The 25,558-nt window shown below is 36.8% G+C and overlaps 1 protein-coding gene across 1 annotated transcript in view; it reads right to left on the reverse strand.

Annotated features, from left to right (window-relative positions):
• Positions 1-25,558, reverse strand: part of CTNNA3 (catenin alpha 3) — a 1,082,048-nt gene that overhangs the window by 46,851 nt on the left and 1,009,639 nt on the right. The window lies entirely within an intron of this gene.

A 25,558-nucleotide genomic window follows, 5' to 3' on the forward strand; every position in this document is an offset into this window, starting at 1 on the left:
GCACTGCACTGCCTCCTGCAGAATAAACTCAGTTGAAATTCAAAAAAAAAATTAAATTATCTCCTTAGATACTGATCAGAATTATCATGAATGCATTAGGGAACACAAAGGTTAAATTTAGATGCTGGGTACAACAACAGCTTCAAGGATACAATTTACATCTGTGCCCTTGCAAAGTAACAAATGTACCATGTTGCATGGCCTTTCAGCGACATAACAAATAGCCCTAATAGTCTAAATCCTAGGGCATTGTTCTTGAGATAGTATTGCTAGTTTGGCCCTTTATCTTCATTACCTTCCCATCCTTTTTCCTTCTCCTCAGATTCTACATCCTATATTCTAATTCTGTCATTGCAACCCCATATTAGATGACCACTGCACCTTGGCGTTTGTTTGTAACAAATGGAACAACTAGCAGAAAAATCTTATCTCTGGACATAGTCACATTTATTTATCACATTCACATTTTGTGCAAATCAGTGCAGAGAAATGAATATGAACTCAGAAAAAGAATATTTTACCTGAATCCCGATACTGTTACTAGCCAGGTAATTTTGTGTAAGTGGTTGTTGTTTGAACTTGCTTTTTTTCTTAATAAAAATCTAACATTTACACAGCATATGACAAATGGTAAGTTCTCATCAAACTAATTTACTATTTTGTTTCTATTTTTATGAAGGCTGTTGACCCTACTGACCTCCTTACTATACCTCCTGATAGTATTACTTTATACAGCAATGTCTATTCATAATATCCTTTAGCTAAAGATAGAGCATAATACATATTTTTATATTTAAATAATATATAATATGTAAAATATTATATATAGAGAGAGATAGATTTGAGTTGTTCTTTAACTCCTTATGGAGAGCTGATTTACATTTACAGACAAGTTTTGTGACAATATAACTTCCTGGGAGCAAGAATTTAGCTCTACAAGTCATATGATCAGGATTGCCTTTCCTGTAATTCTGTATTAGACACAGAAGAAAAAAAAATAATTATAATGAAAGTGATCCAAAGGATGAGATGAAAAGATGTATCAGATTCAAGCAAGCACACACTATTCCTCTTAAATTCTAATCAGCCAACTTTTTCCCTCTGGACAACACGTTCTTATACACAGTGCCATTCTTCAGTTTTGAGGACCCTGTAAAAGTTCTCTTGAAATCATCTAGTAAGTAATCAGCTGACCCTCATCTTGAGTAATTAATATTCTGAGAGACCTCTGAGATTTAAATCTCAAAGAAGTTGTTGCTCTGAAAAAGTGAACATGGCTAAACCTAATCACACATACAACCACACCACACAGCTGCATCACCTCCTCTTGTTCCCTATTATTTAGAGTAGCCTAACTTCTATAACAAGATAAACGTATCTCGGTGACTTCACACAACACTGTTTATTTCTTTCTTGTATCTCATCCAAGATACACTGTTACACAGTAGGTACATCACATAGTCACTTAAGAACATCAGTGCCTTCCAAGTATAAGAATTGTTTTCCTTTTGAACTTCAGAGCCCTCTTCTGGAACTGCTATGATTAGAGAACTATTACTGAAAAAAAATGAAGAGAAGATGTCATAGATGCTCTCAGAGTCAAAACAGGAAGCAAAAAAAACATCCCTCGTAGCCACGTTCCAGAATCCAGACACATGGATTCATGTGGCTGCAAAGAAGGCTGGGAGATGTATTATGTGCAAGTCCAGGAATAAAAGAATACAGAATTGTGTGAATTAATAACATCTCTACTGAACATACAAGGGTGTTACAATTCTATTTTATATTTTTTAATTTTAGCAACAAATTACTGACTGTATTCTTTGTGAAAGAAAATGTTGATGTTGCCAAGTGGATGCAAAAATAGGGGATGAACCAAGTCTTTTCACCAACACAGCTGAAATGACAAGACATGGACTCAACTGAAAGACCAATTATATTTCTTATTTTGAAATGGTCACAATGTAGAAGATCTATTTTTAAAAACAAATTTTACAGAAGTTTTATTCTCTGAATGATAATGATAGCCTGTCACACTCACTGTTGTGTTTGTTTATGAAGTGAGGAGAGGACTGACTTCAGAGCTATTTCTGGAGGCCATTCTGGAAGAACACTTGTGGTTGGCTCTTGGTGGCAGTGTGCTTGGGGGTTGGGCGGGAGAAATAAAGATCCCCTTTCTCAACTCTACAACCTCATTTTCTAAAGAAATCTGAAATTCAAATTTCTTTTTTCTCTTGTTTTTACTCCTTGAATTCATCCAATTTACACGTTACCTCTTAGTTTTGCATCAAATCCTGCAGAACCAAGGAAAGGATTCCACAGAAGGCCAAAATAAACAAGTAGAAACAACACATGTACATATACATTAAGCACAGACAGAAAACAAAAGCAGAATTAGAGTGAAAACTAAGAATTTCTTTAGTAAAATAGAGGTCAAATGGAGAAACTTAAAAAAAAAACCACAATACTCTATGTCTCTATGTAAATTCCCACAGAAGCCTTATGTAGCAACAAACATTGTGTGGTTATTATATTCAAAACACTGTTATAATTGCTTAATTTTCTCACCCAACTCTGACTTCCATTCCTATTGTACAAAATCGTGCAGTTTTATCCCATACAAATTTAGGAGTTGCCATTCTCATCACAGGTACTCTCATTGCGCACATGACATTTTGTGCTGCCATACACGCCTATTCTGCTACTAATATCTACTGTCTTTTTGTTTGGACTGAAGAAGCACACAGTGCCTTAGTTTTTCTCTAAATGTAAATGAGTACAAGTCAGTTTAAATTGACTTCAAGGAACCAAACCATTATTACTTGTGGAGGCAGTTAAAAACCGAGTCACGTATTGAAAATATCATCTTGGGCTTTGTCAGTAAGCATTCTTCTGTACTGAAATTCCATGGGTATTTTTCAATCAGTGCAATGTTTCCTGTAAGTGCAAAGAAATGATCAGGAACAGCAGATCTCCAGCCATGTTGCTGAGTGGAGTCCTACTAGTTCATCCTTTGCTATTCACCTGAGTCAACTGCAAGGGTTACTAAATCAACGAATAACCTCTTCTTTGGTTCAATTTGTTTTACTGGCAATATGCCATTTATGCATTGCTCTTCTTTTTTTTTTTTCTTTCCCTTCATTCTATCTGGATCTGAAAGTAGACACATGCAGCTAAAATAAAGTTGCAATTACTTGAATCCTCCAGTTGGTTTTATGGTTCACAGAGACATATGTGCCTAGTTGTGGGGGGATCAAGATCGGCTATTAGAAGTTTTCTGGAAGTGATTATAAAGTTATGTGAACCTCAGAACTGGTGAAAATTGTGGTGGCTTTTTGTTAGAATTTTATGTCTAGTGACCCCAGCCCAGGTTTTGCCTGATTAGATTGCACTGATATCACGTCTCTGTTATCTCTATCTAGATACATATATCTATACATCTAGATACATATATCACATATGCCATATGTAGACATATGGTTACTATATATCTCTCTATATAATGTATTCTATATCACATGTAGATATATAGCAACTATACATCTGTATATGTGTGTGTGTGGTTATCTATAGATGCATAGTATAGATTCACTCTCATCCTAGCAAATTGTTCTATCAACCTCAAGGGAAAATGAAAGCTTGTAATTACATTCATCCTAGGTCTTACTGCTCTTAAATTTCACAACTGCTGTCATTGATTTCAATTGTTTTCCAAAAACCTCACAAAATCCTTATATTACGTTCCTGTTGTTTCTGTAACAAATTAGCATAAATTCAGTAGCTCAAATAATGCAAATTTATTACTTTACATTGCTTGAGGTCAGAAGTCAAAACCAAACTGGGCTGGGCTAATGTGAAAGCGCCACTGGGGCTGGTTACCTCTGGAGGTTCTAGGGAGACAGTCCATTCCACTGACTTTTCCGTTTGTAGCGGCTGCCTGCTTCTGTCTTCCTTCCTTTGTCCTCAAAGCATATCGCAATGAATTCTGCTGCTGCCATCACGTCAGTCTTTTTCTGCTCACTCTTAGTTGGAACCCTGGGAACCCTTACGGTATCACCTGATCTACCCATCTAATCTAGAGAAATCTCTTCATCTTAAATGTCTTCAGGGACTTCTGCAAAGTGGCTTTGCTACATAAGGTAACAGCAACAGGTTTTGGAAATTATAGGCAGATATCTTGAAGGGCCTCTATTTAGCCTATCTTCAACTGTCCAAGGCGGCTCCTGTGAGAAAGTTACTGGTTTCTGTGATCTTAAGTCAGTTGAAGCCAGTTAACAGCATTCCAGTATTTGTTGGCTAATACTTTATCATTTTTTTTTAGCATGACATGCATTATTTCAAATGCCAGTGAAAGAATAAGGCGTTTGGTTCTTAGTGGTTTATTTGCTGTATGTTCCTTTGCTTAAAATTCATATCAAATAGAGTGAGCTGGAGAAATTTGGAGACCTGAGAAAAGCTGGGGGACATTTTATAGGTCTCGTGCTACTCTTGCTCCTCTAGATACGATATGTTAATATTTATCTGCCCTTGGCCTAGCCTGTTATCCAGCAGGAAACACACGCCGAGAGCACACCAGACTCTGGCATAGGGCAAAAAGGAAAGACGGGTACTGATCCGAGGAAGATGAGGAAATTCTTTCAGGTGACTATTTTATATGCTAACTTCCTCTTTGAGACCTAGAGGATTAGAAACCTGTAGAACTCATTTTAACAAAACAGAAACTATCTCTACTGCATTCACTGTTATAGTTAAAACCATGAACGAATTCTCTTGGCTACAACTGGTTATTGAAACTGTAACATGCAGGGTAAATGTATTGGTGGCTCTTGATACTCACATGGAGGGTGAGCATGACAAAAGCCATTGGGATCTTTTCTCATTTGTAGGAAAGCTGTCTCTCCCTTCCCCCATAACAGATTGTAAGTCATTATTTATTAACACCTTTCCAGGACATAATGAGAAATCTGTACTCAGAACCAACATTTGAAAACAGGTCTTTTTTCGCCTTCTACACATTTCTCCTCTGAGTGTGCACATTAATCAAAGCCAATGTACTGTAAATACAATCACAGTCTCTGACTGTGGGAGTCCTTCTTTTTCCTGTTGGCAGTGGCCTCAGCATTAATCATGTACACAATCTCTTGCAGAGCCTTAGCATTTTTGTTTTAGCTTCCCCTTAAACAACTCTGATATACTGGCTGCTCCTGCTCTCTTAATATCAGACCAAACTTTATGGGCTCTGAAAATAAGCATTTTCAGTTTATGAAAATAATATGATTTAGCTATTATTTATTTGGCATTTGAACTTTCCAAAGCCTGCCAACTCACTTTATATTCTGGTCAGGCTGCAAGGCTATCCTGAGTGCAGATGAAGGAGTATGTAGAAGCAAAAAGTGTCACCAGTTTGTTTGACACTTGCCATACTTAGTGGCTTGGACACACAGGTCATTCAGGGATCTCACTGGCCAGTAGCTGCAGGTCTTGCTGTGCCTGAGATGGAGAGACCCTGGAAGCCAAGGCAAGTCCCTCTCCTCTATCCGGCAGGATACAGTGACATTGCAAAGTCTGTGCATTTCAATTGAACTATTCATAAAGGTATGTCTTGAGACAGAGTGCTTCATACAGCCTGCTTTCCTATTAATGTGCCATAATCGTTGTTTCCAATCGATTTTAATGCTTCACTGAATTATTTTATGTTGACTCAATCTTGGTATTTGTAAAAGAACGGATGACAATTTTAAGATAGCTCTAGTCGACATACATCATCACCAGCAACATTATTTTGTTATCTCCTTTGTTAGGACCAATATCCAACTATCTATGAAATGGAATTGAGATGATACGCAATGCTTTCTCATTAGGAACAGTCCAAGATATATTCCAATAATTATCTACTGTCATGTCTAGCTAATCCCACATTATTAGCCTCCTTTGCATCTGTATGGGCTTTTGCCCTAGAAGTGTCTTGCCTTGGAATAAATGAGACTTGCAACAGTCCTGAAGTGCTTAAAATCTGCTCTGACACCAGGTGGCTCAGTCTGAAGGGTCACATGCGAGTATCAGACTGAAGGACACATAAGCTCAGCTTAGACTTCACTCCTTATTTCAGCGTTTTTTTTTTCTTTCTTTCTTCCTCGACTTTCTGCTCTCTGTTAGAAGGTGTGGATGCTTTGGTGCTGCTCCAGCAGAGTGCCCTGGGTCACCATGCCAGGAATTATAAAGCCACAGATCTCCGTACCTTTTTCTAACAGCAGTATATTTCATTTGAGATGGCCCAGTTCTCTCTGCATGAACATAAGACACAAGGTTTTACCTTTCAAATGTTTAGTGATGGAGTCAAGCCTATCATGCCAGATTAAGGCTGTTGCCATTTTCTCCAGTCTGCAACTCCCTAAATACCAGTGTTTTGAGTTAAAAAAAAAAAAAATCTTCCTTTAAATGTGAGACACTAGGCTTCTAATTAGGTGAGCTTGTTTAGGAAACAAAAAAGGATGAGAAAACAAGAAGCTTGTGAGTAAATTACAAATTCCTTTGCTACTTTTAGGAAGCAGCTTACAGAGTTCAGTTTGGAGTTTTAGATTCTGATGCTGAAAAACTGCCCTCCCCACCATGGGAAAATGACCTTTTCCCAGATTAATTTGTGACCGTATCACACCATCAGTCTTAAGAAGGCTACCATGTTTATCTCAAGACCGGGAATCCCAAAGCCATCTCCTATTTCATAGTGAACTTTTGTGCCTTAAAGGACAAAGTGTGCATGGCTTTAGTAAAAAACCAAAAATGGCTTTGAGGTATTTATTTTTTATATAATGAAATAACACATGTTGTACTTACACTTACAGCCTCTGTATTTGTGTATTTAATTACATGTGTTCTACTGTATTATAAATCATGCATGTATAAAATATATTTTAAATGGATTAAGAGATAGGAAATCTATTTCCACGAACTTGATCATGAGAATCTCATTAAAATAATCTCAACATAGAATATTTCCTTGGCAGAAACTTAAAAATGATTTTTAGATGGTGTAAAAACTTAGTTGAAGTACTCTTCTTGATAGTTGATTGCATTGGTCCAGTCCTTGCAAGTTTTTCTCAGAGAAGCATTGATTTTATTTTGTGGTGTGACTGACCAACATCTTTTACAAATAAGAGAACCGTCAACTTGACATCTTTTTGCTCTTTGTTTGGGCTTCCTTTTAAAATAGCCTCAATTCACTTTTTTTTTTTTCTTAAAAAGTTTTTTTTAAGGTTTCTACTGCAAGTGTTAGCTTAGTTAAAACTACACAGTATATTTCAAAAATCCAATTAATGAGGCATACATGATTATTTGCATTTAATTTTTCAATTTTGATGTTATTAATAGAAACAGAACAGTAGTTCACATGAATTTTGATAATAGTGAAGGATACTGAATAAATTAAGGCCCACACATGGCTCTAGCTGAGAAATACAGCAAGGGGAGTAGCGATGCCTATCATGTACTAAATACTTATTCATGAGGGTATAATTCTTATGCTTTAAAGAACAAATATAATATAATTTATGACATTTTTCTGCTGTCCAGATGATCTTACTGCTCCATTTTGAAGAATAATATCTAAAAGCATAGCTGGAATGTCCTATTTTTTCATAAGGTTTTTCCTAAGCAGGAAGTAGACTTTACTGTTCCTTGTTCCTCTCCTAGGATGGTCCCTCCTTTCCATCCTAGAGTTATTTACATAGAGATGCCTTGGCTCTGAGAACAACTTTAACAGGGGGAGGGAGGAAGGTCAATAGATGAAAGATACATGCTTGGGTTTCCCAATGCACCTGGAGACTGGAAGGACTTGGGCAAGACCAGTTAGTTGTGGACTATTTATCACAGTTCTTCCAAAATTATGAATTTCAACATATAATGAATCAATTCCTTCACATGCGTTGCAAAATAACCTTCATAATGTTGGTTTTTAGTTACATTCTTGGCTTTAGTGTGCATTATTAAGCCAAGCTTTATTAGAACACATATAGGATAAGAGATATAAATAACGACTTTTCTATTCTTCAGAAGTTTCAAAATGAAGCTCAAATTCTCAATTGGAAATCATATTAGAATAGTTAAAATTAGGCAATACATAAGTATCCTGAAATGCTTTTTATTGTATTTCTTTCATATGCATGTAACTTCAACATTATTATCATATTACTATATCTTTTTCCATTTTGAAATGATTTCTGAGTAAGAAAATATGGATACTCATGTCATATATATTTCTATTACTCTTTATGTACTGTATATTAGAAAAGGAAACCCTTCCTCAGTTAAAGAACAACTGAAAAACAGCTTATTCCTGTGAGTACAGATATTACATTGAATACATCAAGAACTATTTTTAAGGTTTACTTTTAAGGACCAGCAGAAAACTAAAGGAAAAAAAAAAGGAGTATACAAGCTTAAAACCAGAGAATGATGTTATCGATCACATTTCCCAGAAAAATTTCCAAGGGACAAGAGAGTAGTATGATTTTTCATCACAGTCATTATTTCTAGAGACATGGAAAAATACTTGAAAGGATGAGAACTGTAGGTTATGCTCCGTCTTCTGAGGACTGAGGCTGGGCATCCTTTAGAGCAGCCAGTATTCCACACACTCCATTGGCTCTCAAGTCTCACCAAAGTGAGATTAATGATTTAATTTTCCTCTCAAAGGTTATGTTCACATTATTATGCCATACACATAACAGCTAACTGTGGAGAAGTGTCCCAGGCTCGGCATGGTGGAACTTTACAGACTTCAGCTGTACCACATTGGACGAACCCTAAGGGGCAATCAACTGTACTGCTCACTCTACTGACAATGCTCAAGGGCAGCTCTACAACCAGAAGGTGGCTTACCAGTTGACTTGGGCTCTTGGAAATCCGATCTCATACCAACTGCTGGAGAAGAAACTCTTAGTAATCATGAGCATATGTCGTTGTTATAGATTTACTTTAACAATAAGTAGGTGTGGTTCACCCTAACCTTAGGATGCGTCCATTCCCACGGGATGATGCCTCTTTCAGCTAATCCTACACCCTAATGAAACATTGCACAATCTTACCTCATCCCTGATGAGCTATTACTGTGAAATGGAGGGTTCTAAACTGATCAGTGACTATCATAAATCACTTTAAAATCCCTATCAGATGCAATTATTTTTTTCAATCTCCTTGATTCTTTTCTTTTCCCAGCCACATAAACCCTTTTCATTTTTTCCTCTATTATTCTGCACTTACATGTCTTAAAAACATTTGTATTTATTATCTATTTATGTATTTGAAAAAGGGAAAACAAGATATGAACAGACTTTTCAAACTGGTCATTTCCTTAATGACTGCAATAGGCCAAGGGGGAATACAAGCGTCCAAAAGTCAGCATAGTTCTCCCACACAGACGGTCAGGATGCAAATACGTAAGACATCGCCTGCTACTTTCTAGGGTTCAGGAACTGGAATGAGAAGTGGAGCCAGGATTCAGTTGTGACACTGATGTGAATCGCAGGCATCCCAGTGTCATCTCAAACACTGTGTCAAACATTTGATCCTTGTAGCTTACATCTTTTCTTCTTCTAACCCGCCGTCCCCCGCCCCCCGCCACCACCTTTTCTCCTTCTAACTAAAACTGGAGATATTTATTGTCTTAAACATGGATTAGACAGGTTTCTGGCTCTTGCTTTTACAGAAAGCAGAAATATTTCTCATAAAAACAAATATTAATTATGGGACCAGTGTGGTGATGCATCCTCTGCCCTGCAGTGCCAGCATCCCAAATGGATGTTGGTTTGTTGTCTTAGCTGTTCCACTTCCAATTCAGCTCTCCTCCTATGATCTGTGAAATCACTAGAGGATGGGCCAGTTACTTGGTACCCCACATTCACAGGGGAGGCCTGGAGGAAGCTGTTGGATCCCAGCTTTCAGAGCACTTCAGCTCTGGCTGTTGTGGCCATTTGAGGAGTGAAGCAGTAGATGTAAGCTTCCCTCTCTGTCTTTCCTTCTCTTTCTGTAAAATCTACCATTCAAATAAAAATAAATAAATCTTCCAAAAAGACAAATATTAATTGTATAAAATTTCAGAATCTAAACAGCACTTTCTTACATATTATTCAATTTTGACATATAAACCAAGCCTGGAATATATTACAAAATAAGATATATGCCAACATAAGCTAGAGGTTTTACCAAGTTAATTCTATCAGGAGTTGACAGAGATCAACTGGCAGGGTTCAATTAAATCTGTTACCCTTAATTCTTGTCCTATGTGTCCACTTCCATAGGTTGCCAATTTCCTTTGTTCTTTCTAAGGCCAAAAACAATATGTTATTCCTGGTGCCTCAGCCCTGGTCACTATTCATTAGATGGAATATTTCTAGCCTTCTCTCCCTCTGTCTCTTTCTCTCTTAATTCCAAATTTCAAATAAATAATATTTTTAGAAAATGTATTTTTTGTCCAACCATTCATTCATTCATTACCTTTAGCTACTTAGCATTTTTTAACTGTAGACTTTTTCTAGGCAACTGCAGCCATAAATTTTGAAATTAAATGGGGAAGACAAGAAATCAAGACACCAAAGAAACATATATAGAGAAGATAAAAACTTTGTAAATTTAAAGTTAGAATTGGCCTGCCAAGAGAGAGGAGTGGATAGGGCTTAGTTAGGGGAAAGAGAGAGGGAAAGGGACAGAAATATCCCATCCACTGGCTCACTCTCCCAACACTAGCAGAGGCCAACGTTAGGCCAGAGTCAGGAGTTGAAAATGCTATCAAGATCTGACACAGGGTGGCTAACATGCCATCTATTTTGTGACCACCAATTCCTCTCATGATGCTCATTAGCAAGAAGCTGGCATCAGGAGTTAGAGGCAGGAGTTAGACTCAAACAATGTGACGTGGTCCTGCCACATAACAAGCAGTAACTTGATCACTACGCCAGTAGCCTACCTTAGTAAAAGAATGAAGGAGCTCAAATAACTCCATTTTCCTTGACAGAAGTTAACTTGGGCCTAATGTGACTAATCATTATTAACAACAAGATATAAATAATGTGCTGGATTGAGAATTTAGGAAACCAACTCTGAGAAAGCTTGGCTCAGTTACTATATATCCTGACCCACGCCAGTCAGGGTGATCAGAAGATTGGATTTAGGAATGTATGTAAAAAGGAACCACCATGGCTCAGACTAGTCCATTATCTCCCAGCCGGACACCAACATACCACTGGCCCTGTCTTTTGTTTCCTCTGGTCCCCTTTACCACTTCTCTGCTCCCTTCAAGGGTTTCCCTGCTAACCTGAGACTCTGAGCTGGTCTTGATGACAATTATATCCTCCAACTCCCAAGACCGCTAATATCTGAAGGCACTTGATTGCTTCACCACCGACTCGTAGAGGCCTTGGTTTTTGAGAAGCAAGCAGAGCAGCTTTATTTTCAGCAATAATGGCTATAGTTGAGAAGAGCAGTAATATAAAAACAACATGGCAAAATGTGGCCAAACTGTAGTTTGGGGTTATAGTAGGTCACAGAGGTTATAGTGGGTGCAGGAAAACAAAATCTGCATCATATCTGAAACTGACAGAACTCATCAAATAGTAATAGTAGAATGTGGACTTTAAAAGGCATAACTTTAACATTTTAAATTCTAGTTGGAGTTGTAAATGTCTTACCCAAAGTTTCCTAAGGAGCTCATTTCTCTCTACAATAAGTACTATATTCCTTACATAATGTCATTAAAGGGTAAAGCTAAGCAAAATTACATGAGCAAATGAAAAGTACTCAGAATGGACACTAATCATGATCCGTTATAATCACAAATGCCTTTGAACTATGCAATTAAAGAAACTAATATTTGAATGGGAACTTGATGGTCAATTATTCTGGGATCTGTCAATTGTGGGACTCATTTCTATAAGCTCCATGACTAAAGGCCATATAATTTCTCATTACATATTTCTGCATCGGAGCCTCTAACTTCTAGGAGAGGTTTCTTATTATTGGACTGACAGTTATAACTGCTAATTATTAAAATGAGCAAAAAAGTGTTACTAAATTTCTCATTTTGGCCACAGAATGCAATTCCAATGGAATGAAGGTGTTATATTCAGAGATCATAGATGCATTTTATCACAAGCTCATTTTATTTCTGAAAAGAAATTAACATGTTAATACTTACACTTATTAAGGGGTACAGTGCAATATTACAACACGTGTCAGCAGTGTAAACAGATAAAGTTGTTACCAAGAATGGGTGCTGTAGTCAAGAGTGCAGCCTAGGAAAATCTCAGTTAACGCCTCAGAGCTTGTTTTTCAGAGGATGTTCCAGTGGACTCACATGTGACACCCACTGCCTCCATCTACAGAAGAAGCTCCAAAAACCAGTTTCAGTCAATATTTTAAATCCAAAATGTATGAAGTTGTGTAAAACAAGAATGAGGGTCTGCCTGGTATACTTGTTTACCCTTGCAGGAGGAGCTCTTTCACTGCCCCTCCCCAGTACCTTATACACCTTACATAGCTTCCCATAAGATCTCTGCAAAGCAGTTTCCAATGGAAGCATTTTTTTTAAGGAACTTTACCTCCCCACTATCTCCTTCATTTCTAATAAGCAAAGAAAGATTTCCTTTGAGCAACTACCTCAGTCCTTTAGCTGGTAATCCTAAGACACCCAAGTGGGTACATCCTTGGTGTCTTAACACCACCAGACAACAACCATTCATATTTCTTTGTTTTGTGTGTGTGTGTGTGTGTGTGTGTGTGTGTGTAACCTACCAGCTCCTGTGTTTGAGGTATTTATGAAGTATATAGGACTTCATTGAGAACACAGTCACTTAATTATGCTCAGGAACCCTTAGGACATTTTTAAAAATTAAATAAGCATACACAGTGAAATGAAAAAAAAATTTCCTTTACATAAAGAAGTAATTAAAGGTTACTCTGTTAAACAGAAAGACCATTCAAGGAAAAAATAAGTATATATCATGGAAAAGCAAGTATAAATATATGTCATTTCTAAGTTAAGATTTGGGAAGAACTAGAGGAGTAGATATAGCATGGTTTTCTTATCAAAAACTTACAAAGAAAGTGTTGGAAGACAAAACTGAGCCATTCACAGATAATTATAGGAATAGACAGCAGCTTACAGTAAGTTCATGGGAAGGGAGGAAAGAAGAAAAGAAAATAAAGGGGAGAAAAATCTTCATATTTCTATTTCAATCTTCAGTTAGAACTAAATTTATAGTAAGACGTTCTTTTTTTCACATAATTGATATTTCTTTGCAGACACTGCTTATCTATGTTATTTTCATGAAGTATGCTGGGGTCCGTGTGGTGGATGTGGAAGACAGGAAGGTGTGAAGAGTATTGTTCCACTGCAGGCAAGGCCACAAGGAATTTCCCGCTGCCTGGCAGGGCCCTGTGGATGTCTCTGTAGCCACCTGAAGGCATCTCCACCTCCCTTTGCATGGACACCAGCCAGCCCGCTGAGAATTCTGTAATCTAGTTAGGAATTGTCTGCCTCTGCGGAGTTGGTCTTTACTAGCAATGTGAACTTGGAAGTTGATGTTGCTGATAACGTCTTAGCAAAAGGGCCTTTTACAATTTGTGCTGTGCTGTCTCTATTTCTGCTGCCCCCACTGACCATCCTTGATCTTTAGCTCCCTCCTTCTGTGATGCATTTTCTCCCTTAACTGATTCAACATTAAGTTGTAGAATGAGGACTGTAGTAGGAATGTGTTACTGACTGATAGGCACCATCTATTGGGAACTTGTATTGAGAGCTTTAAGGTGAAACAAATGGCAGAATTGTCCTAGGAAACACCCATTTGACCATGACATAAAAGTCTGTGCCAGAGTTGGTGACTGTTTCTTTATAAATCAAGTGGACAGCTTTCTCGCATTGTCCATTATGATGAAATTGTAGTGGTCTGTTTTGTTCTTCTTTAGGCCTAATGCATGTACCCCTCTGGAGTTCTAAACTCGGCGTGGAGCTGGACTCTGGCAGATGTACACTCATTAAAGAGTTTGTTAATTTAAATATCGCAACATAATAAACATTGTGTTGGATGACTATGCGTTTACCTACTTTTGTCAAAAATTATAAATCTATGTAAGTTACATATATAAAAATTGATCAAAAATTATATATGCTGGAAATGAACTACATACTGGATCATTTGTAAGCAGTTATTTGAATATCCCACCCTGGACCCAGCGCCATTTCCTCTTCCTCACAGTTCACGAAATTCACGCCAGTCTAGCCGTCCACCAATCAAATGTAACCCAGCATTTCACCTGAGAATCCCACCCTCAATCTCCCAGCCCCTTCCCCAACCCCGCCCACTCACCAATCATCCCTAGGCATTCACCTGCGGGCACCAATCCCCTGCGGCCTGCCCTCAATCCCTCCCAACCCCGCCCCCCACACCTTCAGACAAAAAGTCCCCTAGATGTGGCTCTCCCTCTTTCTTCTCCTTCAGGCCTCCCTTCCCCTTCTTCCTCTTCCCCTTTTCCCACTGATCTCCACCACCTGCTCCCCCCACTTCGCCCCGCCCCCCCCCCCCCCGTTCCTGCCCCACTGGAATAAACCTCCTAAGATACCTCATTGCGTCTGGTATTTTCAGCTCACGGTAAAGAACCAGGTTGCAGGAATTAGCTGTGTGTAATAATATCGTAATATGATATGAACTAGAACTCTAACCTATTTCAAATTACTAACACCATTAATATAGAAGTTTATGTATTTCATTTACACACACATGCACACACTTATGCAACACGTCAGTATTTTGGTAATATACTTTTAACTGACAAATTTTAAATGCTTATATGCAATAGGTCTTGATTTCAGTAATATAGTCATTTAAAATAAAACATTTGCCAACTGATATGAATTATTTTAGTAGCTGAATTTTAGTAAGACAAATAGATAAAGGTTATGAAGTTTAATATAGGTGGTGCATTGTAGAGGAATATTCCAAAATTTTTAAGTTTTGATTTTTGTGCTAGCTGTGTTCCTAGAACATCTGTTAGGCTTCTGTGACAGGTGTTTATTAATATGGATGTCTAATCAAATCTCTTGCTTGCTAATAGCTTGGCGATTCAACATCCAAATATTGTCAAAGTCCCTGATTATACATTGAAAACTGTGGATAATTGATTTGAAACTATTTTCTTTTAATAGATTAAAAAATTAAAACCTCTCCAATGTACTTTACTTTAGAATCTCAATATTTCAGAATATCTGAAAACCTGTGAAAGAATAAAAGCTTTATACAATTAAGAAACATCTTGATCCAAGTGTTTTTAGACCTTCCTTAGTACCATAGTCTGGAACTAAATAGACAGAAGAGGAGAAACAAAATAATATTGCTCAACTGAAACACAGAAATTCACCTATAGAAAACATTTCAGATGTTATGTATAAAACACATTTTAATGAACTCTTTTTGGAATTATTCAATATTTTCTGAATAGCAGAAGCTTCTACAATGCAATTTGATAGTTTTTGGTGATTCAGTTTTATAGCTTCAATGCATGGCATTTACAACTTAGTCCCTGAGCTGGAATTTTCTTTTCCATATACAAAACACTGGACAAACATATAGAAAAATTCTGGGATGATAGTAGCAAGTGAAAATCTTTAAAATTGTTACATGGATTAATCACATAGACTTAAATGTTTTGAATTTATTTAAGTGATACTTCAATTCTCAGTTCTATTAGAACATCCACCTTCTAAATTCTTTTAACGGTTGAAAATGTGTTTTTGGTTATATTAGTGCTTCCCAATAACTTTTTTTCTTAAAAAATCATTTAATTATTTGAAAAGAAGCGCTACTGAGGGACACACGGAGAGACAGATACAGAAAGAATTTTCCACCAGCTGGTTCACTCCTCAAATGGCCAGTCTGAAGCCTAGAGCCAGTAGTCTCCTTTGGGTCACCGTATGGGTGCAGGGGCACAATACTTGCGCCATCCTCCACTGTTTTTCCAGACTCATGAGCAGACAGGTGTGCTCACATGGGATTCTGGGACTGCCTTCTATAGACAGTGTACAGAAGATTCATCTCTCTCCTGCTCTACTAGTCTCTTTTTCAAATACATACATACATATTTTAAAAAATATTAACAAAAACGCATTTTTGAGAAGGTTTGAGAAAGATTGCTCAGAAAAACCTCCAGCTCAATGTGCCCAGAGCCCTTCTCTACCGCAACAAGTGTCCTGATTAATCCTTTCCTCAAACAACAAAAACATTTTTCAGAGTTTGGGTGGGAACCATTCCAGGCATTCGCAGTGCAGTCCTGATTTGGCTCCTTCTTGCTTCTTTTCTTTCCTAATCTGAAACCTTCAGTTTTTCAAGAATAGGCTAAATGGCAAGAATCTTTGCTTACAAAAACATGTTGAATTTAATGGAGTTTATTTTTAATTTTCTTATGTTTTCATTCCATATTTCACAAACATTTTTAAGCTTCCTTGATAAAACATAATTTGTATTTATTTAGGTATGTGAATAAATGATTTCTATGTATGTAACATTTAACAAGACATTAGCATCTTAAACACACACACATTCATGCATGCAAGCATACACTTCTTTGCATACATAATGGGAGTTATATATCTAGCAAATAAAACCTTATGTGTCTTTATCAAACTCATGGATACTTAATCCTTTTATGGTATCTGCCTTTTATATTCAATAAAAACAGTAAGTTGTAATATGTGTCTCTTTAGAATCTTGGGGTCAGTTCTAGAGTACAATATGATCTATTTTAAATAAAACTGGGAGATAGCTACTGACAGAGATAACCAGCAGTGCTCATTTGCTGTATCTTGGGAAATAAACCCTGTAGATTTTCACAGTGCCTGCATTCTGTGTAACCTAAGCTTAACCCAAAAGAGAGGAGAGACAGTTCAAATTAGTCATCTTTAATTTCTGTACAGTGTATTATTTGTCATGCCATAAACTGATAATAAGACACAGAAGAGAATGGCAGACACAAGCGCACATGTTGTGTATCATGTAATGACAGAATTCACAGAGCCTGCAAAGATCTGCTTGTCCCTCAGCACAGTCTGCTCGCTCAATTCAGCAAGGATGAAAATAGGAATAATCCCGTTTTGATTACACTATGTCTGTCTATAAAGTAGTTCTAATTCCACTGAAATTCTCTAAAGAATTTCAGAATTTTTTCCTCCCTTAAATGTAGTTTTGTTTAGACTGGCATGGTCCTATTCTCATCTGAAATTTTTAACAAGTTTGTAACAATGTAATCTCATTATTGTCACAAGGGATTTATGATAGTGTCATAAATTTTTAGGATATTAATAGAAAACTGCACCTCAAATTCTTCACTGGTAAAGTCTTTCATCTTTATCTGACTATTCCCACTTATCAGATATGTAAATGTAAGCTAACATTTCAACTTAACACATTTTTCCTCCTTACTTCAGTCTAACAGGATAAACCTTGAGTTTATAATGCAAAGTATTATACACAGATATATTATATTATATTATATTATATTATATTATATTATACAATATAAACTGAATTATATAGATGCCAAGGCCATGTTATCTTTTTTAAGCAACATGTAGAAATTTAGACTTTGGTTGCATTGTTAATTGCATAGGTATTCAAAACCAGAATCAACTAGTGATTTCAACAGCATTGTGCAAGTGAAAGTATTTTAGAATATGCCTCTAGTGCTTTCTGAGTCATCGTTCTTATTCCATTGTGGTGGCTTATTAGTCTTAAAAAAGCCTTCAGATGGATGTAAAAAGGACACAAAGTCCTCTGTAATTTATTATTCCAAAGTTAGTTCTAATCATGGTACCCAATGGAGCGGATTTTAGTAAAACCCCATGGCCATCACGGGCCATGTTACCAGCTGAAATTAAAATATTTCATTTATGGTCCTGGTGCGGTAGCCTATTGATTAAATTCTCTATTTGCATGCTCCGAGATCTCATATGGGCACTGCTTTGTGTCCCAGCTACTCTAATCCTGGGCTCCAGGCTCCCAGCCTCAGATCAGCGCAGCTCTGGCTTTGTGTCCCAGCTACTCTAATCCTGGGCTCCAGGCTGTGATATGCACATCAACAAATGAAATATTACTGAAGGAATTTTATCTAAGCTGCCAGACAAGGTACAAACTCTAGATTATGCTGCAGTTACGAAAACTCAGCTAATTTAACAAAACAACAATAAAAGGATACATAGAACGAGGGGGTTCCAGGGACAAGAGAACCTCTTTCTGAAGGTGTTCTATTCATAGGCTCATGAACACGAGACACGGTAAGTATTCCGAATGTCAGTTAACCATGACGCCCATCGGGACAGTTAACTGACAGCATGCTATGCACTCAATTTCTGACTTGACAATCTAAAAAAATAGATTTGTTTTGAGTGCTAGTTTAGCAGGACATATTTACAAATTCTGGGATTCCTGTCAATTAATGGGCTATTTAGGAGTAATTATTTGAAGAATAATTCATCTTGTTACAAAGACATGCATGGTTTGTTTCCATGTTCCAAAAGGGTTTTTTCCTTTTTTTTTTTTTTTTTGCTCTTGTCACATTGACATTATCGCTGTGAGGTGTATCAAAGCACGTGTGTCTTGATGATACAGACTTTCGCATCATCTTAAATCTCAGGCACAAGATAGCTTGATTAATTTTATGGAATATCTCAACTACTCCCCAGAAGCAAGCATAACGTAATCTAATCTTCCACATTGAATGCAAATTATAAAACACACACACACACCTCTAGCCTGTGGGTGGCACAAATGTCTATTGCTGTAAAAGAAGGGAGCTTAAATCCACATACTCTTATTAGTTGACAAAGTGTAAGTGCAGTAGTCTCAGAATGCAAAATAGCCAGTTATGAATCAGAAGTATTTTGCCACTCTCCTGTTGTATTACTAGTTTTTGAAGGTCTCACACAAATCGTACATAGAGAGATAGATAAATAGATAGATAGATAGATAGATAGATAGATAGATAGATAGATAGATAGATAGAGAGAGAGAGAGGTATTATATAGATAAAAACAAATGATGCAGATGAAAACTGTGGGAACTCCCTGGGTTTATTTTTTTTTAAAGATTTATTTTTATTATTTTTTTTATTGGAAAGGCAGATATACAGAGAGGAGAGACAGAGAGGAAGATCTTCCATCCAATGATTCACTCCCCAAGTGAGCGCAACAGCTGATACTAGGCCGATCCGAAGCCAGGAGCCTCTTCCGGGTCTCCCACTCGGGTGCAGGGTCCCAAAGCTTTGGGCCGTCCTCGACTGCTTTCCCGGGCCACAGGCAGGGAGCTGGAAGGGAAGCGGGGCTGCTGGGATTAGAACCGACGCCCATATGGGATCCCGGGCATGCAAGTCGAGGACCTTAACCACTGCGCCACTGCACCGGGCCCCCTGGGTTTATTTTTAAATGGAATAATAAATCATCTGAGAAGAAACATTATTTCATAATCACAATTATGGTGTCTATTTTACTAGGATCCCATGTTCTAAACACTCACAATTCATTACATTAATTATCTTTCAATGTGCTTTACATATTACATAATCAACACTCTTTCGTGTGAAATGTCACATTAATCTAAAGCTTTGAAGTTTCATGGACTACAGAAAGGCTCTGTTTCTCAAATCATTCGCTGTGGAAGGAATATTGAATTTTTAGAAAAGAATTATCCACCCTATCTATAAAATAAGACCACTGAGCAAGATAATTTTGAAGGGACTTTCAACTCTCAGATGTTCTAATTTTAGGCTGGTTTACTCTTTCAATAACTAGCTCCTCAGACTATATTTTTGGCTTAAAAGGAAAAATAGTTAACTATGTAGTGATAAGCAATTGTATTTATGTTTAAGTTGGAAAGTATTTACTTTCTAGAATAGTTATAAAGCAAACACATTTTCATTTGCAACTATCAGAAGGAAGATGGTTACACAGATGATGGACCATATGGCATTAATAAATGTATAACCAAGACAGACATGACACATAACCAAACTGCTAAACACACTAATGAAAATGCCATATATTACCTATTTAGCAGAGAGTTTTGTTGCAGAGAAATTGTGTCATAATTAGCAATTACCATAGTAGCAGTCATTCCATTTTATAATTACTTTTCAAACAAATTAGAGATGAATTATTTTTATCCCCATTCAATTACAACTAAAATTCAATTCTGCATGTATTGACATGCAAATATCTAAATTTTATGAAACAACCAAGCCCATCTTTATACAGAAAATGTAATAGGAAATAAAATCAGTATAGTTAAGCATGTAGAATTGTTAATTAATTTTTTAAACGTAATTCTGCTTGCTCCCATGTAGACAGTTGGGGTATGAGTGAAAAATCATACCCTAAAAGAATGTCAAATCGGGACCCCCAGCAAGGCTCTACTGCCCCACCCTCCAGTTTATGATCTTTTATCGAAAAATTGAAAATTACAGTTATAACCAAACCTTTACTATTTAAACTGTTTGCAATGCTTCTGACACTCATTTGAAAAAATGTATGAAATTATCTGAATAAATATAAGGCCACAAGAATTGTGGGTGTTCAAACAACATCAATAATTGAACTGACCACAATAGTACATTTTTGATATAGTAATTTTTGATGTTCTTTAATATATCCACTGTTTTTTAATGCTGGGAAAATAATCTTACTGTGAAAACCAGAATCATTTCCTGTAGGAGTATTATTGAACTAGATGAGATTGTAATAACTACCTACAGATAGTTTATGGCTAACATTAATCTTTACAATGTAACAAGAATCATTTCTGTAAGGTACCCCTAACAGTACTATGTAAAGAATTTACATTTAAATTGAGGTATTTGTAAACAGTAGCATACTAAAAGCAATGCCTGATCTTTGGCAGAATTCTTAGTCACCGATTCATTTATATTTGCACTATTTGTAAGACGCTAATTGGATTCCACTAAAAAAACTCTAATTATTGAGTGCCAAAAAATAACATGTCATAAAACTCAAATTCTGAACGTATTTAGTCAATCACAAAACTAGTGTCCAAACTGAGGGAATAAAATAATATAGAACAATTAAAAACAATTTTGTCTTGATTAAATGAACACTTCAAATGATATGTTACTTTTTGCAAAGTAATCTGGAAATTCCATGTTAGCATATTTTCTACATTTTTTTGCAAGATGAAATCTTTCATAATGGAAAGCAATTCAGTTTTGACCTTGAAGTCCTTTATTTGGTGACATGATCCAACATTATCTGTCAGGTTGTTCGTTAACTTCCATACTGTTTCCCACCAAATAAACAGCAAACTACAAAATCTCCAGTAGCTCTAAACAAAAGTTATATTCAAAAATGAATAATGTATGCAATTATCCTTAACCTATGCACAAAGTACAAGGTTGAAGAGGACGTTGTTTATTGCTTTGATGAAAGACAGACAGCTCCACTCTCAATTGCCTTTAGTATCTACTAAAATGAAAAAAAAAAATCATCGCTGTATGACTGGAGAGGCATTAAAGATTTTGTGCCAGTAGCGACTTTGGAGAGGCAGGGGAAGGAGAGAGATGTTGTACTTGTCCTTCCTACACTTGCTTTTCAAACATTCTGGCATGCAGAAACAATGACATGTATCCAACGCACACACAGGAGTGTAAAATAAAAGCAAGCATGTTTCTTTAGCAAGGTACATAGACAGTTCACTATCTAGGGTTCACATACGTAGGGGGGAGCGTGTCACACTCAGCAACACCTTAACACCATCTTTGTGTTAACTACATGGACTTTTCTACCTTCAAAATCCCCTCCTTGTCCCACTTCATTGCTTAGCTTATTCAATGATATTAGTTTATACTCTAGATACCCAACTGTTCACCTTGTAAATCTCTACTTATTCTGTTGTGTCTGTTGTTTAATTTCTACTTCTTTTACAAAAAAGATATGGGCTTTCTGAAAGCCCATATTTTCACTGTTCTATAACATTTGCTGTAAACATTGAAATTAATCTGAATCTAGGTTTTATTTTTGTTTGTTCGTTTTCAAGAGTGTTGGCTTGCTTTCTTATTAGACATTTTATGGACTAGGTCAAATTTTTAAACATTATTTATAGCTGCAACAATGCTTATCATAAATCAGGTGTATAACAAATGTTTTCAGAAAACCTTGCATTAACCACATAATACATGTGTATACTTTGGATGTATACTCTGTTTCCTAAGCAATGAAACAATGCTGAAACAAATAATGCTTTTCAGGTACATGTGCAATTGCTATCATTATTGGCAGTGCGACACAGTGTCCAGTTTTAAAAATACCTCCCAAAAATTGTAGGAAGTTTTAAAGCTTAGAACTTCTCTATTAGCATTAGCATAAATACTTTCTGAGTCTTAAATTCAGATAGGTAATACTTGAAGATGTTGATTGATATTTATATCAGCAAATTTTAGCTTAGCAACTTGCTTACCCACTTTCAGCAGTGAAAAAGATAAAGGTGATGCATATTCCTCTTTTTAGAGTTTAGGTATAACATATATACATATATACACTTTTATAATACCAGCACATAGGGAGGCATTTGACACAGCAGCTAATATCCTACTTGGCAGGCCGGCACTGCAGCATATTAGCTCAAAGAGCCACCTGCAACTCTTCATCCATATTGGCACTGATTTGTGTCCAGGCTGCCATAGTTCTTTCACAACTTATTGCTCATGACCTGGGAAAGTTATACAAGATGGCACAAGTGCTTAAGCCTCTGTATCCACATGATAGCCCCGAGGGTCCTGGTCACTGCAGCTGTCTAGAAGGGGAAGATATCTCTCTCTATCTTTCAAAATTTCAAATAAATAAAAACTTAAAAAAAAAAACCTAATTCCATATTGAAATGTCTGGGCTCTAATCCCAGCTATAATTCTGGTTCTGATGTACTTTTAATACCTACACTGGAGGGTGGCAGAGAAACAGGTGATGGCCTAGATGACCCTGTGACTCATATGAGATGCCCACATGGAATAAGTTTCTGGTTCCTGACTGATATGAGTAATTGGACACTAAATCAGTAGATTGAAAATCTCTGTTTCACTTTGTCTCTTTTTGTATCAAAGAAATAAATGTCAACTAAAATATGTGCACAGAATAAGCATGTTCAATGACAAAATTTTAAATGAGTTTTTCCTGATGTATGATCAGCTATAAATGAGGAATGGAATAATCAGGCCTTTTAAACATTTGGAATATAACTTGTGATACTATAATTTATACTACAAATCTTTTAGGGAAAAGTAAAACACACAGATTTTAGCATCATCAGAAGAAAAATCTCTAGATCATACAAGAAATGTGCTTCATGATGTTTTAGCCAATATAGTCTTTATGATGATTATTGAGTAATCCTTTTTCTATTAAATGGATTAAAGTCATAGTTCTTTTCATTATGACAATTTTGAATCAGTGAGTGTCTCCTTTAATTACCTGAAAAATTCATATATTAGACAAAATAAATAGGATTAAGATGGAAGTATGATAATGTCTATATATAAATACTTCAAAACATTTCTAGAAAAAATAAATTATGTGTATTCTGATACCAAAGAAAGGTGAAATCCATATATAGTTTCTTCCATAAAACACATTATCCATCTTTTTTTTGTTAAGTTTAAGACAGATAGAGAAATGAAGGTACATGGAGAAATCTTCTATCCCATGATTCACTTCCCAAATGACTGAATTGGTCAGAGCTAAGCCAATCTGAAGCCAGGAGCCAGGATCCTCTTCCAGGTTTCTCACACTGGTGCAGGGTCCCAAGGACCAGGCCATTTCCCACTGTCTTCCCAAGCTGCAAACATGGAGTTGGATGGAAAGTGGAGCAGCCAGGGCACAAACTGGTGCCCATTTGGGATCCTGGTGTGCATACAATGCAAGGATTAAGCACTAGACCATCATGCTGATCTCATACCCATCAATTTTTAAAGATCTATTTATTTGTTCAAAAAGCAGAGAGACAGAGGAGAGAACTGAAGGTAGGGGAGAGAGAGAGACAGAGGTTTAATCCCCTAAAGTCCACACAACTAGGAAAGGGCCTGGCCAAAGTCAGAATCCAGGAATTGCTTCCCAGTCCCTGGGTGGCAGCTGTCGTCCGCATCCTCGGGTACATGAGGAGCAAGCAGTGTGGGAGCAGAGTAGCCAGAACCCTAAATGACACTCTGGTGTGCCATGCTTTGTAGCGTTATCACCTTAGTCCACGAAACACAATTCCTGCATCTCCATCAACCTTTTGGAAAGTATTCTTTCAGGAAATCTCAATTTTTTGTAGCAAAATACATTTATTCTTAATTTAATTTTTCCATGAACTTTTTGATGCATGCTTCTACTTTGGTGAATGCATGATGATGCCATCTTCTGTATAGTTCAGAAAATGCTTCCATATTGTATCATATATTCGTGACAAATACCAATATATAAGAGTCACTTAACTCTGCATTTCAGGTAATAAACACAGTAGGCCAGCACTAAAGTGACAGTGTAACAACAACAAGCGTAAGAACAAGAACTCAGGCTTTTAGGGTTGGCAGACTTGGTGAACCAACAAAGCACATACTCAAAACCTGAAACTAATTTGTAAAAAACAGTGAGATAGCCAAATCCAAGTTTCATGAATAAAAAAAGATTACTGCAAATAAGAAAGCTGGGAACCGGGATACAGACAACAGAAAGTGGATCCTCTGCACTCAGTATCCAGCTTGATTGATAATGCAGCAGCCCCTGAAGCAATGCCATGCTGATTATTTATAGATGCTCATTTCTAAACAGACATGGGGACATTCTAACATTAACAGCATCATATCTCATGTTTTTGAATTGCACATGTAGCCGTGAAAGCTTGATATCTCATTGAATGCTCTGATTAATAGTGATTAATTAAGAGGCTGATTCCAGAAGTCAGCAAGGATGAATTGCTTTAACAATGAAAATGCTGCCAATGGCCATCATGTTAGCATTCTATTTTTCATTTGTCTACCTTTGCCAATGGCACACACTCCAAGATGAACTGGAGAAGTTAGCTCAGTTGGTTAGAGCATTGGGTTAATGAGGACAAGGTCATAGTTTTAATTCCACACAGCCCAGCTAACTTGGCAGAGAAAAAATCTTGCTGCACAAACTCCAGCTGTTTTTTCGGCAAAGCCCAATTGTAAATACATAGCGTGGGTCACAGGGGAAGCTTGCAAAACGGAGGTGATCAAAACAACCCACCCACTTTGCCTCTAAAAAAATAGTGCTTGTAAACACTCATGGTTCAATTCAACATTATACATTTTGTTTAAAGGATTTCATTCCTTTCTTGCTGATTTTGTTTCTCCAAATGTTGCCTAGCCCTGAATATTGATGGAAGATACAAGTTCCGAAACATATGTTTTACATCCTTCAAACCTAAACTGTCTGCTATTTCTATGGTTTGTCCACCTTGTACAGAAAAGGAGTAATTTATAAGTCCTACGCAGCAGTATTCAGCCTGCATCAGGTGGA

This window comes from Ochotona curzoniae, unplaced genomic scaffold (assembly GCF_017591425.1).
Source record: "Ochotona curzoniae isolate NIBS_2020 unplaced genomic scaffold, NIBS_Ocur_1.0 contig_2692, whole genome shotgun sequence".
NCBI classification, from domain to species: domain Eukaryota; kingdom Metazoa; phylum Chordata; class Mammalia; order Lagomorpha; family Ochotonidae; genus Ochotona; species Ochotona curzoniae.